This window comes from Schistocerca americana, chromosome 11, assembly GCF_021461395.2.
Source record: "Schistocerca americana isolate TAMUIC-IGC-003095 chromosome 11, iqSchAmer2.1, whole genome shotgun sequence".
Classification (NCBI taxonomy): domain Eukaryota; kingdom Metazoa; phylum Arthropoda; class Insecta; order Orthoptera; family Acrididae; genus Schistocerca; species Schistocerca americana.
Genome location: NC_060129.1, coordinates 179,311,576 through 179,329,467, shown reverse-complemented (window position 1 = coordinate 179,329,467; position 17,892 = coordinate 179,311,576). Strand labels below are relative to the sequence as shown.

Below are 17,892 nucleotides of genomic sequence, written 5' to 3'. Positions count from 1 at the left end.
CGTAAAGCGAAGACTGGAATCGTACTATAAGGGCTGATTGAGTAAATATAAGCAGAGTAAATGGCGTAATAAGCTAAACACAGTGTAGGAAATTTCCAGTTGTAACCAAAAGCGTCTGTTGTCTTACATCGTAACCAACATCTGCTACGTGAAAGGTCGACTAAACAAAGACGCATTCGGGAGGACGACAGTTCAAACTCGCTTTCAGTCATCCAGAATTACGTTTTCTGTGGTTTCCTTAAATCACTCGAGGCAATGCCGGGGAGGTTCCTTTCAAAGGTCACAGCCGATTTCCTTCCCTATCCTTCACACAACCCGAGTTGTGCTCCGTCTCTGATGACCTGAATATCGACGGGACGGGACGCTAAACCCAATCTTCCTTCCTCTCTCTCTCCCTTCTTTTCTTTTAAATTTTCAAATCAGTTGTAGGCTTCCGTCTGAAGTGCTCGGTTAGACGTTGATAGAGTGTTTGCTGCACACCTCGGAGTGATGAAAACAGCAGAGACTTCAGAGCAGACATCACGTCTTGTTTCAGGGTGCCCCCGACCCCGATATCCCCGAGATGCTGAAAGCATACAATTTCGCATCCTCGATGGCCACCTGGCAGGTGTCGGCCAGTTCCCATACCAGGCCCTCATTGTCAGCGATAGTAACAGTGTATGCGGCGGGTCGCTCATCACCCAAACAGCAGTCCTCACCGCCGCCTACTGCACCGTCAAGTGAGTAGACTCAGCCGCTCGGAGGGTGCTGAAAACGTAACATAGCTTTGTTCGGTGATGAATATGTTTGGGTGCTGCTGCTGTGTAGTCATTTGAGCGTGTTATGTCATGTGTTATAGTTTAAAAAGCTGTTGTTAACGGAGTTTTCAGCTGTAATTTTGGTATCTTACAGTACTAGCCATTAAAATTGCTACACCACGAAAATGACGTTCTACAGACGCGAAATTTAACCGACAGGATGAAGATGCTGTGATATGCAAATGAATAGCTTTTCAGAGCATTCACACAAGGTTGGCGCCGGTGCTGACATGAGGAAAGTTTCCAACCGATTTCTCATACACAAACAGCAGTTGACCAGCGTTGCCTAGTGAAGCGTTGTTGTGATGCCTCGTGTAAGGAGAAGAGATGCGACTTTGATAAAGGTCGGATTGTAGCCTATCGCGATTGCAGTTATCGTATCGCGACATTGCTGCTCGCATTGGTCGAGATCCAATGACTGTTAGCAGAATATGGAATCGGTGGGTTCCGGAGGGTAATACGGAACGCCGTGCTGGATCCCGACGGCCTCGTATCACTAGCAGTCGAGATAACAGGCATTTTATCCGCACGGCTGTAACGGATCGTGCAGCCACATCTCGATCCCCGAGTCAACAGATGGGGACGTTTGCAAGACGACAACCATCAGCACGAACAGTTCGACGACGTTTTTTGCAACACGGACTATCAGCTCGGAGACCATGGCTGCGGTTACCCTTGACGCTGCTTCACAGACAGGAGCGCCTGCGATGGTGTACTCAGCGACGAACCTGGGTGCATGAATGGCAAAACGTCATTTTTTTGGATGAATCCAGGTTCTGTTTACAGCATCATGATGGTCGCATCCGTGTTTGGCGACATCGCGGTGAACGCACATTGAAAGCGTGTATTCGTCATCGCCATATTTGCGTATCACCCGGCGTGATGGTATGGGGTGCCATTGGTTACACGTCTCAGTCACCTCTTGTTCGCATTGACGGCACTTTGAACAGTGTATAGATGTGTTATGACCCGTGGCTCTACCCTTCATTCGATCCCTGTGAAACCCTACATTTCAGCAGGATAATGCATGACCGCGTGTTGTAGGTCCTGTACGGGTCTTTCTGGATACAGAAAATGTTCGACTGCTACCCTGACCAGCAAATTCTTCAGATCTCTCACCAACTGAAAACGTCTGGTCAATGCTGGCCGAGCAACTGGCTCGTGACAATACGCCAGTCACTACTCTCGATGAACTGTGGTATAGTGTTGAAGCTGCATGGGCAGCTGTACCTGTAGACGCCATCCAAGCTCTGTTTGACTCAATGCCCAGGCGTATCAAGGCCGTTATTACAGTCAGAGGTGGTTGTTCTGGGTACTGATTTCTCAGGATTTATGCACCCAAATTGGGTGAAAATGTAATCACATGTCAGTTCCAGTATAATATATTTGTCCAATGAATACCCGTTTATCATCTACATTTCTTCTTGGTGTTGCAATTTTAATGGCCAGTAGTGTAATATTTGCTATGCTTGTCATGGGACACATAAGTGTATAGTATACTGTAAATTAATGCAAGGGTCCATCATAACAGATATCAGGATTAGAATGCTGAAAGTAGACTTTGTGGGACAACATTTAGATGTAGCTTTGCACATGGAGGGCGGTCCGACACAAGGAACCAACCAGGATTTTGTGAAAGATGTGAGTGGTCTAAACTGTATATAATTTGTAACAAACACACACACACACACACACACGCATGTCTGTGATACAACAGAGTTCTGTGGCTAATGGACCAAAAGTAATTCTCGTTCAGCTCCGCTATCAAACTGGCATACATACATAATCAAATTGTATTGCAGACGATCAAATAAATGCGATGAGAAGTAAAATAATAACTCATATCATCGAATTCTCAGAAGAAACTCTCTTAAGTTTTTGTCTATCACCGTCGTTCCTGAAAATATGTTCAATTGAATTTCTTCTTTTTTCTTTTTTCTTGACTTTCAACATTATTCAAGTTACATATAAATATCTAAGAGACTTGAAAATTAAAATTATGTGTCTTTCTAATTTTGGCAGACTAATATTTTATTCCTTTATTTTGCGACCAAAAGAAATTCTTAAAACATTTATTATCTCTTAAACTGACAAACATTCTCAGTTATAACCAGATACATTAAGACGATTTGCCTGCCATAAATTAATTTAGTTTCTTTCAATAAAAATTTTGATTTTTACTCTATATTTCCTTAACTGTAATTTAAACTGGTTTGTCAAGTGCATATCTGTACATCTTACAGGCAACTTAGACTTGGATTTCTCATTCAAAGTTAATGTTTTTTTGTAAAGTAACGAAATGACAAACATAAATAAATGCACAACTTCAAGTACAAATAAAAGTATGATAGAACTTGGAATAATGAACTCTGTAAGCGGGCCTCAGCAAGATAGGAACGTTTTGATTCACGTTTAAAATTGTAAAATTGTGTCTTTCACATATCATCATCATCATTAGCAGGCAGTTTGATCACTTGGTGATTGGCCTCTCTGAGCCTGTGTGCAACATACAAATTCCTGCAGTTCTTCCATTTCTGCGTAGCTTGAGCTTCTTGTTGCCAATTCAGCCCAACTGTCTTTCTTACATCACTATCCCATATGTGCAGTGGTCTTTCCTTCGGTTTTTATTTTTGCATTTGATCATTTGCCAACTTCTCTTAGAGTGACATGACCAACTCACTGCCATTTAAAGGTATTCACTCTTTTCAGTATGTCGCTGACCACTGTTGTCTATCTGATATAAATTGCTTTCCTTCTGTCTTTCTTTGTCTTGCTCAACTTAGATCTTTCCATTCCTGTTGGGTTGCTATCAGTTTTGTAACAGTGAATTCATTTGATGACACGTCTCACAGTCAAAATATAGGCAATTGCTACTTACCGTAAAGAAGAAACGTGAAGTTGCAGACAGGCACAATCAAAAGACACTTAAACAAAGCTTTCGGTCATAGCCTTCATCAGGAAAAGAGAAACAGTTCCCTCCAGTACTAAATTGGTTATCCTTTGATGCCTCACAATGTGTCCTACTACCTGGTCCCTTTTTCTAATTAGGTTGTGTCACAAGCTTCTCGTCTCCCCAATTCTACTCAGTACCTCCTCATTAGTTATGTGATCTACCCATCAAATCTTCAGTATTCTTCTGTAGCACTATATTTCAAAAGCTTCTACTCTCGTCTTTTCTAAACTATTTATCGTCCATGTTTCGTTTCCAGAAGTGGCTACACTTCATGCAAATATTTTCAGAAATGACGTCCTGACACTTAAATCTATACATGATCTTATCAAATTTCTCTTCTTCAGAAACGCTTTTCTTGCCATCACCGGTCTACATTTTATATCCTCCCTACCTCGACCATCGTTATAGCAAAACTCATCTAATACTTTAAGTGAGTCATTTCTTAATACAATTCCCTCAACACCACCTGATTTGATTCGACTACATTCCATTACCTTCTTTTTGATTTTGTTGATGTTCATCTTACATCCTCCTTTCGAGACACTGCTCATTCCGTTCAATTGCTCTTCCAAATCCTTTTATGTCTCTGACAGGGTTACAATGTCGTCGGCAAACCTCAGAGTATTAATTTTTTCTCCCTGGGCTCTAATTCCTGCTCCAAATTTTTCTTTGGTTTCGTTTACTGGTTGATCAATACATAGGCTGAATAACATCAGAGACAGGATACAATCCTGTCTCACTCCATTCTCAACCAATGCTCCCCTTTTGTGCCCCTCGACTCTAATATCTGCCATCTGGTTTCCATGCAAATTGTAAATACCTTTTTCCTCCCTGTACTTTACCCCTTCTTTCTTTAAAATTTGAGATAGTGTATTCTAGCCAACATTGTCAAAGGCTTTCTCCAAGTCTACAAATGGTATGGATATAGACTGTCCTTTCCTTAACCTATCTTCTATGAGATTTCGTAGGGTCAGTATTGCCTTGCGTGTTCTTACATTTCTTTGGAATCCAAACTGATTTACCCTGAGGTTGACTTCTTCCAGTGTTTCCATTCTTCTGTAGAGGATTCGTGTTAGTATTTTCCAACCATGACATATTACACTGAAAGTTCGGTAATTTCACACCTGTCAGGACCTGATTTCTTTGGAATTGGTATTGTTATATTGTTCTTGAAGTCTGAGGGTATTTCGCCTGTCTCATACATCTTTCGCACTAGATGAAAGAGTTTTGTCATGGCTGGCTCTCCCAAGGGTGATTAGTAGGTCTAACGGAGTATTAGCTATTACTGGGGCCTTTTAGCACTTCGTCAAATTCTTCATGCAGTATCATACCTCTCTCGCCGTCTTCATCTACGTCCTCTTCCATTTCCATAATATTGTCCTCAAGTGCATCTCCCTTGTATAGACCCTCTATATACTCCTTCCACCTTTCTGCTTTCCATTCTTTGCTTAGGACTGGTTTTCCATCTGCGCTCTTGACTTTCATTCAGGTCTTTTTAATTTTCCACTGATATATGCCTCTACATCCTTACATTTGTCCTCTAGCCATCCCTGCTTAGCCATTCTGCCCTTCCTGTCAATCTCATTTTTGAGACGTTTGTATTCCTTTTTGCCTGCTTCATTTACTGCATTTTTATGTTTTTTCCTTTCATCGATTAAATTCAGTATCTCTTTTGTTACCCAAGAATTTCTACTAGCCCTCAATTTTTTACATACTTGATTCTCTGCTACCTTCACTATTTCATCTCTCAAAGCTACCCACTCTTCTTCTATAGTATTCCTTTCCGCCGTTCTTGTCAGTCGTTCCCTAATGCTGCTCTCCACAACCTCTTGTTTTTTCAGTTTATCTAGGTCCCTTCTCCTTAAATTACAGCCTTCTACATCTGCCCTTGTAAATGTCTTACAATTTAAAATCTGGTTTCTAAATGTCTGTCTAATCATTATATAATCAGTCCGAAACTTTCCGGTGTCTCCAGGTCTCTTCCACACATACAAGCTTTTCTCGTGATTCTTAAACCAATTGTTAGCTATGATTGAATTATGCTCTGTGCAAAATTCTACAAGGCAGCTCCCTCTTTCATTCCTCAGTCCATGTTCACCTATGACTTTTCCTTCTCTTCCTTTTCCTAATATGGAATTCCAGTACCCCATGACTATTAAGTTTTCATCTCCCTTTAATAATCTGAATAACTGATTTTATCTCATAACACATTTCTTCAATCTCCTCCTCATCTGCGGTGCTAGTTAGCATATAAACTTGTACTCTCGAACTTACGTAATCAATTAATGTAGAGAAAGGTATCAATGACCATGAGTCTGTGATAGCAACAGTCACTATGGGTTTCACAATTAATCTTAAGAAATGTAGGAAAATATTTACGGTTAGCAAGGATGACAGGGTACAAATGGCAAAGCATCTGAGTAGTCCACACCACATATTCGGTGATAAATACGAAGATGTCGAGAACAAATGAAGAAGATTGAGAAGCATCTTTCAGTACGTCTTAGAGAAGAATGTTCCGAGCAAGGTCTTACGAGATGGGAAAGACCCGCCGCAATTTAATAGCCATTTTTTAAAACCGTTACGTAAACAAAGTGAGCTTCATCACAGATCTAAGAAAAGTCAAAACCCAGGTGACAAGAAAAGCAGAACGGAGCGAAAATGATTGTAAGAAGAGCAACTAGAGAGGCATTCAGCGCCTTTGAAAATCAACCTATCTGAGTAAAAACCGTAAGATGTTTCCTTCTTACGTAAAACCAGTAAGCGATTCGTAACTCTCTATTCAGTCACTTTCTTAACATGCAGCTATCGAAACGGAAGATAACAGGGAGAAGGCCAAAATACTGAATTCGCTCTTCCGAAATGGTTTCACCGCGGACGATCGTAAAGGATCCCTCATTTGAATCGTCGTGTACACTCCGAAATGGCAGATATTGAGATAACCGTTGTCGGAATAGGAATGCGACTCTACTCGCTTCCTAGCGGAAAGACATCATGACCAAATGAGATACGTGTAAGATTGTACAAAGGTTATGAGAAAGAACTAGCTCCCCTTCTAGCAGTAGTTTATCGTAGATCGCTGGAGCAACGAAAGGTAGGCCTACCTAGCGACTGGAAAATAGCGCAGGTCATTACCGTTTTCAAGAAGGAACGTATAACATATGCACATAACTGGAAGCCTTTATCGTTGAAATAAATATGTTGTAAAATTATGGAACGTGTTTTATGCTCAAGAATTATGAAGTTTTTGGAGATCGGAAATATTATCTATAAAAAAGCAATATGGATTCGGCAAACAGAGATGTTGCGAAACTCAGCTCGTTCTGTTCCTCCAAGAGAACCACAGCGCTGTCGAGAGCTTCACTCAGGTTGATCACGTGTTCCTCGACTCCGGGGAGGCACTTGACACCGTCCCGCAATGCCGTCTGGTGAGAAAAATGCTAGCTTACCGAGTATCGGAGCAGACCTGCAACTGGATTCAAGACTTCGATGCAGATAGAACAAAACACGTCGCTCTTGACAGAACAAATCTGACAGATGTAGTATGAGGAGGACCCTGAGGAAGTGCGACAGGAGGAGCGCTGCAGTCCTGCGAGCGCCTGCCGTCGCTCTCCAGCCCACACACATCGCTCCGCGCCCCCCGCCCAGACCAGGCTGTTCCAGCTCGTGGGCTCCGCTGTGAGCCGCGGAGCGCTCCCTGCTCCAGGGAGCCGCGTCGCTCGCTGTGACCAGTCAAGTGGGCCGGCACGCTGGCACGTGGCACGGCTGGCTGAGGCAGGCGGCAAGGCAAGGGTTTTGATGTGCCAGCTGCGTCTTACAAGATCGACAACCTCATACTTTTAGCTCCTAAGACGTGGTGACGTGCTACACCAGGAAATACGATGTTCAGGAAATAAATAAGAAACAAATGTTTTACACGAAATTGCATACTAAATTTTTTGGGCCTCTGTAGTTTTAAATTTTCTTTTCATTGCAAGATCGGAAATATCAGGCGTCAAAGTGTTCGCAGCGTTAATGCGGAGGATGGCCTTCATTGTTGCATCCTGAAGAAGCGATCGTTCCTTACTTTATAACTGTTTTCATTGCACAGAAAAGCTGATCACATCAAAACGCAGATCCAAACATGCACATGATCTGAGCGGCATTGTTGTGAAGTTTGGGAAACGTTTTTTCTGTAATGAACGCTACCATCGTGACAAATACAACGTGTTGTAGTACCTCTCTTTCAACAAAGTTGAATTTAGCAAATCAATAATCTCCAATTGAAGTGACGATGACAAGTCATCGGTGGAAACTGAAAAAGGAGTGCTGAACACCTTAAGTTCCATTTCCTAACTAGTGAGGTCTCGGAATCGTGTTTCAAACGACGTGATGAGCTGCTTTAAGTTTGCTTGGTAATCGCCGGAAATAGTACCTTCAGGTAGTTTTAAAGAAGCAAGATGATTGAAGAACGTTAGATGTCCATTACTCATCTGTCTCTCAAATAAACGTAACTTTTCCATGAACACCTTGAACAGGTAGTGCATGTCAACGATTAGCTGCCCTTTGCCCTGCAATGACAGATTTAAATTATTCAGATACATAGTTATGTCAGCTAGGAACGCCAGGTCTGATATCCATTTTATATCTTTCAGACAACGCATTTCTTCCCCTTTCATTTCGAGAAAATGGGATATTTCCTCACGAATGGCAAAGAAAACATCAAGAACTTTTCCCCGACTCAGCCAACGAACTGTACTGTGGTAAGATATATCCCCATACTCCGCTTCCACATCTTTCAGGAATCCTTTGACGACGCACAAAATTCACACACTTCACGACATCTTTCATTACGCCACCTAGCTCTACTGTTTCAGCACACAGTGCCTCTTGGTGCATTACAGAACACGAACTATGTTGCATGTTTTGATACCCTCCATATTACGAATCCGTTTTAAACATACATCTACTGGTATGTCGTTCTTAAGCCTGGCTACCAGTTCTCTGCGTGCAACGCCTTCTACCTACTGTATTTAATTCTGTATATTGTACCTCTTCGCAGAATTAAATACTTTATGACATACAAAACACTGCGGTCGACCATCCCTCTCAATGAACAGAAAGGTATCCTCCAATAGAGGCACAGAGGTACAGGGGGCAGTGAGTTCGCTTTCCCCCTCCACGCGGGCTCCGAGATGCCGCAGTGAGCGCTCCGGAGCGCTCCGGCTCCCTGGAGCTCGGTTGGAACAGCCTGGCCCAGACAGTCCCGCTGTAGTCTGTCTGTGAACTCAAGGGCGAGCAGCGCTTTTGGTGGGGGAAGTGGCCTTTCCCGGAAGAACCCTGCCACCGGCCTACAGGGGCACCCAAAATCTGTTGCCTGTTACCTGTCTAGTGGTATCGATGGGCGTCCAGTGATACGCATCGTTTCTGTTCGTGGGATCTTAGTTTCCAGTGTCAGCGGGTTAACTTTGTATACTTACTGATGTACTTCTGTATGTGTAAGTGATGGATAATCGTCTAGCATTGCACGAAAATGCGCAGAATATGAGGAAGAGGAGGAGGTATCTGCGGAGTAACGAGTCTTCGGTCGTCTCTAATGTTATTACAGCTTGTATTGAAGAGGCGACCCAAAAGGAAATGTTGGCTAATATTACCAGTCCCAATCAAAGGGCTGCAATTTATGCAAACGTCAGTCTCACCCAATAGGGCGCATAAAGTAGGAATGGGGAAATAAGCCGCGTGGTTTACTGGTCTCACCACGAAGGAAAACTAATAATTTTAGGAGGCCACCCATCGTTACAGACAGTTTCAAAATCACGTAAAACCTTTGATGCTTATGGAACACTAAATCTCAATCTCGGTCTCTATTCACCTGATTCTAAGACATATTGCTTAAAACTTGTGCGCAATAGCTATTCTAAACACTGCTGAAATTTCCTTCGAAACGTGTACACCGATTGTGGACTTCTAAGCAAAAAGCTTGTCATACGAGGTGCGTTCACATATTAATTTTTATTTCTTGGTAAAAACTTTATTTGTTAATCTACTGCAATGTTATCCTCTTCAAAATATTTTCCATTACATACTATATACTTATGCCAGTGCTTTTTCCAATTCCCGAAACGCTTTAGGAACTGTTTCTTCGGGATACTTTATAGTCTCTTAACTGTGCAATTTTGATCTCTTCCATGCTTGTAAAACCGCTGTCCTTTAAGACCTGCTTTGAAATGTTTATACCACTTGTCTGCCCTTGGTTTACTCATAACAGGCTCACCAAAAGCAATATTTACCATTTCTAAAAATGTCATACACTTTATTCCATTCTTATAACAACATTTAATACAGATACTCAAATTTATCTCTATACAAAACAAATAATCGTTAATGCTACCAAAACACATGTAACCTCTCTGACAGCTGACAACAGAGTAAATACACAACATGCATAACATTGAACACATACTTTAGAGGCGTGTTTATGAAGACAGTGACATAAAAGTAGTGCAAATTGGACTAATACAGCACACAAAATTATAAACTTCTGCTTACTTTTTAAACACTCTTTGTGGTGCAAGAATTGTTAAGTTTCAATGCAGCCCTTCAAAGAAAACTACTTTTTAGTAGAAACACAAAGTAGGGACAAGCCTTAAATTCGACACACTGATTGCATTTATGGGGTTCGTTTTACGATTAGCAATAGAAGAAACACACATTCACATCAACAGGCATTTGGTTCTATGTTTGTAGTAGAATCCTGACTTCCCTTCTCATGTTAGTATTATTTACTCTATAAAGTTGTGTTTCGGAAGAAGCTATCTTTTTTGTATTCCTTATGGTCTTAATGCATTTGTCTAAAAATAATCGCAGCCGAGACGTATCTGTACACGGCTTAGCGACAGATTTTAAGCGTGCGCCGCGGCAGGGCCGGTACTCCGTTGTGAAACAGCCTGTAGAAGCGCCTCGTTGGCAGAGTGGGCACTCGCACGCTCGCTCTTCAGTTCAGCGGCAGACCGTAGACTCGTGCGCCTAGCCCTAGCCGCCGCCCGGGTCGCCGCTGCCTGCCGTCCACTGGCGACCGGCTACAGGTACACTGCTCTGCATTCGTGTCTGATTCTTACCAAAGAGTTACAGCAACAGGTTGTGAAACCTGGTGGTAGTCGAGGGGAGACAGCATTGCGCACGGGGCCGTAATCAGTTGCTATTGGTGCCTTTTCCGGTTACACACAATTTATTTCAACATCAGTAATTCCAGACTCAACAATAAATTAAAAAATACCACACGTTATTAATGAAGGAATAACCAACAGTGTAAGTAATAGTGTTTCCAGTAAGTTACAATTTAGCAAATTACCATTAAATAATATAATAAGAATATAATAATAATAAGAATATAATAATTCCAAACCCAAAGAAAGCAGGTGCTGACAGATGTGAAAATTACCCAACTATCAGTTTAATAAGTCACAGCTGCAAAATACTAACGCGAATTCTTTATAGACGATTGGAAAAACTGGTAGAAGTCGACCTCGGGGAAGATCAGTTTGGATTCCGTAGAAATGTTGCAAGACGTGAGGCAATACTGACCTTACGCCTTATCTTAGAAGAAAGATTAAGGAAAGGCGAACCTACGTTTCTAGCATTTGTAGACTTAGAGAAAGCTTTTGACAATGTTGACTGGAATACTCTCTTTCAAATTCTAAAGGTGGCAGGGGTAAAATACAGGGAGCGAAAGGCTATTTACAATTTGTACAGAAACCAGATGGCAGTTATAAGAGTCGAGGGACATCAAAGGGAAGCAGTGGTTGGGAAGGGAGTGAGACAGGGTTGTAGCCTCTCCCCAATGTTATTCAATCTGTATATTGAGCAAGCAGTAAAGGAAACAAAAAAAAAAATTCGGAGTAGGTATTAAAATCCATGGAGAAGAAATAAAAACTTGGACGTTCGCCGATGACATTGTAATTCTGTCAGAGACAGCTAAGGGCTTGGAAGAGCAGTTGAACGGCATGGACAGTGTCTTGAAAGGAGGATATAAGATGAACATCAACAAAAGGATAACGAGGGTCATGGAATCAGATTAGAAATCAGACACTTAAAGTAGTAAAGGAGTTTTGCTATTTCGGGAGCAAAATAACTGATGATGGTCGAAGTAGAGAGGATGTAAAATGTAGACGCAATGACAAGGAAAGCGTTTCTGAAGAAGAGAAATTTGTTAGCATCGAGTATAGATTCAAGTGTCAGGAAGTCGTTTCTGAAAGTATTTGTATGGAGTGTAGCCATGTATGGAAGTGAAACATGGACGATAAATAGTTTGGACAGGAAGTGAATAGAAGCTTTCGAAATGTGGTGCTACAGAAGAATGCTGAAGATTAGATGGGTAGATCACGTAACTAATGAGGAGGTATTGAATAGAATAGGGGAGAACAGGAGTTTGTGGCACAACTTGACAAGAAGAAGGGACCGGTTGGTAGGGCATGTCCTGAGGCATCAAGGGATCACAAATTTAGCATTGTAGGGCAGCGTGGAGGATAAAAATCGTATAGGGACACCAAGAGATGAATACATTAAGCAGATTCAGAAGGATGTAGGTAGCAGTAAGTACTGGCAGATGAAGAAGCTTGCACAGGACAGAGTAGCATGGAGAGCTGCATCAAACCAGTCTCAGGACTGAAGACCACAACAACAATAACCATTAAATACAGATACAACAGATAACGTTTTAAAAGCAAGCCACTGTCATCTGAGCAGAAGACCTTACACGCCCAGAATGGCAATAAATTAAGAATTGTTTAAAACTCACTGCAACTTACAAATCACAGGTATTGAAATAATAAAGGCAAGTCGCCAAAAACAGAGCAGACGGCATCAGACATCAGGAATGGCAGTAAATAATGTTTTAAAGGCTTACTGCTAAAATACAAATACCAAATTCTAATTTTAAGGCAAATGACCACAATCACAGCTGAAGGCGATACACGACAGGAACGGCAATAAATAAAGAATTTTTTAAGAACTCGCTGCAGTTTACAACTTACAGGCATTGAAATATTAATGTAAGTGGCCACAAACACAGCAGAAGGCATCAAACGCCACAAATGGCAGTACATAAGTTTTTAAGGCTTACTGCTAAAATACAAATATCAAATTAGAATTTTAAGGGAAATGACCACAATCACGGCTGAAGGCGATACACGCCAGGAACGGCAATAATATAAAAAAAATTTGAAACCTGCTGTAAAACAGGAAATGCATTAGCAAAAGTTAATTAAAAAACAAGCAACTGATCCAGACAGTGCTCCAGGAATCGGCCTCTGAGAAGGTCCGGCAAGTAACTCTTCCGCGAGCGATGAGATAGGCAGCCAAGAGTTGCATTCACTTCACAAGATGGTAACTCAGACTAGTGGCGGTCTAACGAATGGCTAATGATAATCTTGCTGAAGCTACCTGATGTCCGATAAACCGAATGAAATGGTGGGACAATACGCCAAAGCCGGAACCGGCGGACTGCACTATGTCCCCAGAATGTTGTGACTAGAGCGCCCGGAACGATAAAGGAACCACTACTACTCTTCGCCTCGGCGACACTACGAGCAGCAACACGAACCCAAGACACTGGGGAATCGCGAGGTGTCACAATGGTGGAGGTTTCTCTACTTGGATTGAAATGCACTCATCTTGTAGCTTGTTGGATCCGGTTTACGACGAGGCCGTGCACCATCGTGACCACAGCCCTTCCATCCAGCAATCCATATGCGCCGCCAGCAGTCCCGGGGTGTTCACGCACTGCGCGAACCTTGTTCCTCCAGTGTCCCCAATCGAACTCGCACATTCACACGACCCGGCAAAAGAACGACGTCACCCCAAGCATAGGGCAACAGTTACTACACATCGATAACCGCCGCTGCTGCCACTAGCGGACAGGCAACGCTTGCGAAACCGAGTGGCGCCAGTCAACACGAGAACCGCAACCGTGCCAACTAAAAGATACCGTCTGGCCTCCAACAGAGGGCGGAAACCTGCAAACAGCACCAATGCGAGCCGCAGCACGGTTCAGGCTGGTTACTTAATAACGTGCATCAAAACGTGTATAAGGGTCGGTGAACACAGGGCTGTCGCAGCGAGACTGAAATACTCCAAAAGTAAACGAAAGATATATCTATCCAAAAAAAGAATAAAAATTCACTTGACGCTTTCCCTGAGAGATAATCTCAACTCCTACCAAATCAAGTACGTAAGTGTAGACCAGATGTGGCCTGAATTCAAAGAAATAGTGTCGACAGCAATTGGAAAATTTATATCAAATTACTTAACAAAAGACGGAGCTGACCCCACATGGATCAGAATAATGAAGTAACTTAAATCACTTATTAAAAGCAAATCTCCTGGTCCAGATCGTATACCAGTTAGCCTCCTTTCAGAGTATGGCGATGCAACAGCTCCATACTTAACAACCATGTGCAACCACTCTCTCGACTAAAGATCCATACCCAAAGACTGGGAAGTTGCACAGGTCGCAGCAAGGCTATAGGCACGAGACACTGATGTCACCACGCAGCACGATTTTGGAAAATACGTTGTGTTCAAACATCGTACGTTACCTCGAAGAGAGGCTGTATTGACTCATAGTCAACACGGATTTAAAAAACATCGTTCTTGTGAAGCACAATTAGCTCTTTGTAATACGAAGTGTTGAGCGATATAGGCAACGGATTTTAAATTAATTCCGTATTTCTAGATTTGCGGAAGGTTTTGACACAGTACCTCACAAGTGACATGTAATCAAATTGCATGCATGTGGAATATCGTCTCAGTTATGTGACTGGAACAGTTATTTCCTATCAGACAGGTCACAGTTCATAGTAACTGACAGAAAGCCATCCCGTAAAACAGAAGTGATTTCTGGCGTTCCTTGAGGTAGTGTTACAGGCCTTCTGCTGTTCTTTATCTATATAAACGGTTTAGGAGACAATTTGAGCAGCCGTCTTTGGTTGTCTGCACATGATGCTGTTGTTTATTGTCTAGTAAAGTCATCAGAAGATCAAAACAAATTGCAAATCGATTAGAAAAGATTTCTGTATGTTGTGAATATTCTCAGTTGGCCCTAAATAATCAGAAAATGAGGCCATCCAAGTGCTAAAATGAATCCGTTAAACTTCAGTAACACGATAAATCAATCAAATCTAAAGGCTGTAAATTGAAGTAGAAATCTCGGAATTACAACTTATATTAGAAAGAACACACAAAATGTTATGGGGAAGGCGAACCAAAGACTGCAATTTGTTCAAATGGTTCAAATGGCTGTAAGCACTATGGGACTTAACATCTGAGGTCGTCAGTCCCCTAAACTTAGAACTACTTAAACCTAACTAACGTAAGGACATCACACACTGCCATGCCCGAGGCAGGATTCGAACCTGCGATCGTAGCGGCCGTGCGGTTTCTGACTGAAGCGCCTAGAACCGCTCGGCTAAAACGGCCAGCGTCCAATTTATTGGCAGAACACTTAAAAGATGCAACAAATCTACTAAAGAGACTACCTATACTACGCTTGTCCGTCCTCTTCTGAAGTAGTGGTGCGTGGCGTGGATCCTTAACAGATAAGATTAACGGAGTATATCGAGGATGTTTAAAGAAGGGCAGCACGTTTTGTATTATCGAGAAATAGGGGACAGAATGTCAGTGACAGAATACAGGATTCATTAAAACAATGGCGTTTTTCGTTGCTGTGGGAACTTCTCACAAAATTTGAATCACCAACTGTCTCCTCAGAACACGAAAATATTTTGCTGACGTCGACATAAATAGGGAAAAATTGTTCGAGAGTGCAGTAATAGAGAATTAGTATGAAGATGGCTCGATGAACTCTCTGACTGGGACTTAAGTGTGATTGCAGAGTAGTCATGTAGATGCAGTAGTTCATTGTGCGCACCTCCACGCACACGGTCGTGTGGGCAAATTCCCACTTCATCGCTAGCGTGGAGATACTGTGACCCAACGCTCGTGAGCCGACTATAACACCACGTCAAATCTTGCTAACCTGCCATTCTCGTTGTTTTATACTGGCGTTGCCGACCGCAGCGCCGTATTCTGCCTGTTTATATATCTCTGTATTTGAATATGCATACCTATACCAGTTTCTTTGGCGTTTCAGTGGATAATAAATGTCCTCTTTCCACGAAAATAAGAGCAATCCATTTTTTTTAGTTTTATGAGCAAAAGCGATATACACTCCTGGAAATTGAAATAAGAACACCGTGAATTCATTGTCCCAGGAAGGGGAAACTTTATTGACACATTCCTGGGGTCAGATACATCACATGATCACACTGACAGAACCACAGGCACATAGACACAGGCAACAGAGCATGCACAATGTCGGCACTAGTACAGTGTATATCCACCTTTCGCAGCAATGCAGGCTGCTATTCTCCCATGGAGACGATCGTAGAGATGCTGGATGTAGTCCTGTGGAACGGCTTGCCATGCCATTTCCACCTGGCGCCTCAGTTGGACCAGCGTTCGTGCTGGACGTGCAGACCGCGTGAGACGACGCTTCATCCAGTCCCAAACATGCTCAATGGGGGACAGATCCGGAGATCTTGCTGGCCAGGGTAGTTGACTTACACCTTCTAGAGCAGGTTGGGTGGCACGGGATACATGCGGACGTGCATTGTCCTGTTGGAACAGCAAGTTCCCTTGCCGGTCTAGGAATGGTAGAACGATGGGTTCGATGACGGTTTGGATGTACCGTGCACTATTCAGTGTCCCCTCGCCGATCACCAGTGGTGTACGGCCAGTGTAGGAGATCGCACCCCACACCATGATGCCAGGTGTTGGCCCTGTGTGCCTCGGTCGTATGCAGTCCTGATTGTGGCGCTCACCTGCACGGCGCCAAACACGCATACGACCATCATTGGCACCAAGGCAGAAGCGACTCTCATCGCTGAAGACGACACGTCTCCATTCGTCCCTCCATTCACGCCTGTCGCGACACCACTGGAGGCGGGCTGCACGATGTTGGGGCGTGAGCGGAAGACGGCCTAACGGTGTGCGGGACCGTAGCCCAGCTTCATGGAGACGGTTGCGAATGGTCCTCGCCGATACCCCAGGAGCAACAGTGTCCCTAATTTGCTGGGAAGTGGCGGTGCGGTCCCCTATGGCACTGCGTAGGATCCTACGGTCTTGGCGTGCATCCGTGCGTCGCTGCGGTCCGGTCCCAGGTCGACGGGCACGTGCACCTTCCGCCGACCACTGGCGACAACATCGATGTACTGTGGAGACCTCACGCCCCACGTGTTGAGCAATTCGGCGGTACGTCCACCCGGCCTCCTGCATGCCCACTATACACCCTCGCTCAAAGTCCGTCAACTGCATATACGGTTCACGTCCACGCTGTCGCGGCATGCTACCAGTGTTAAAGACTGCGATGGAGCTCCGTATGCCACGGCAAACTGGCTGACACTGACGGCGGCGGTGCACAAATGCTGCGCAGCTAGCGCCATTCGACGGCCAACACCGCGGTTCCTGGTGTGTCCGCTGTGCCGTGCGTGTGATCATTGCTTGTACAGCCCTCTCGCAGTGTCCGGAGCAAGTATGGTGGGTCTGACACACCGGTGTCAATGTGTTCTTTTTTCCATTTCCAGGAGTGTAGTTTTTACGTTCGACTACAGGATACAATTCGCATCTCATTTTGTGACATCCAACGGAGTGCACCACCACCGATTACAAATGATCTGAATACACCTGCATGACATTGGGAAAAAAGCTTCCACTATTTTGCTGCGAAAATTGCCGCAGCATGTCCATATTATTTCGAAACCGTCATTTGGGGAAAGAAAAAGCGAGAATTTAAACTTCGAAGAAAATGCATCTATGTCAAGCAACTTCTTTCATCTTGATGGAAAAATTACACGACCTGAGAGACTTGATTTGGGATGGAGGGGGACTTGGTGGAACATAGGATGTCTACTACTTGTCACCATGGAGTATGAGATTAAATGTTGTCTGGCAGCATTCGTCAATGCTGCGGACTCATCCTACTTACATATGCTGTGATGTTCTCCACATGTTTTTAATTTCTTTATTTTTTTCACCAACAAGATAATGTACCTCTTTTTATTTCAGCTACCTTGGGGGTGTTATGAATGGCACCTTCCAGCGATGGTC

General features: G+C 43.3%; 1 protein-coding gene across 1 annotated transcript in view; it reads left to right on the top strand.

The window, feature by feature from the left end:
• The first annotated feature begins 599 nt into the window (after positions 1-599).
• The window catches only part of LOC124554140 (chymotrypsinogen B-like), a 190,098-nt gene continuing 172,805 nt past the window's right edge, over positions 600-17,892 (top strand). The window contains exon 1 of the mRNA XM_047128205.1: positions 600-719. The gene's annotated coding sequence lies outside the window, so the exon portion shown is untranslated. The remainder of the gene's footprint in view (positions 720-17,892) is intronic.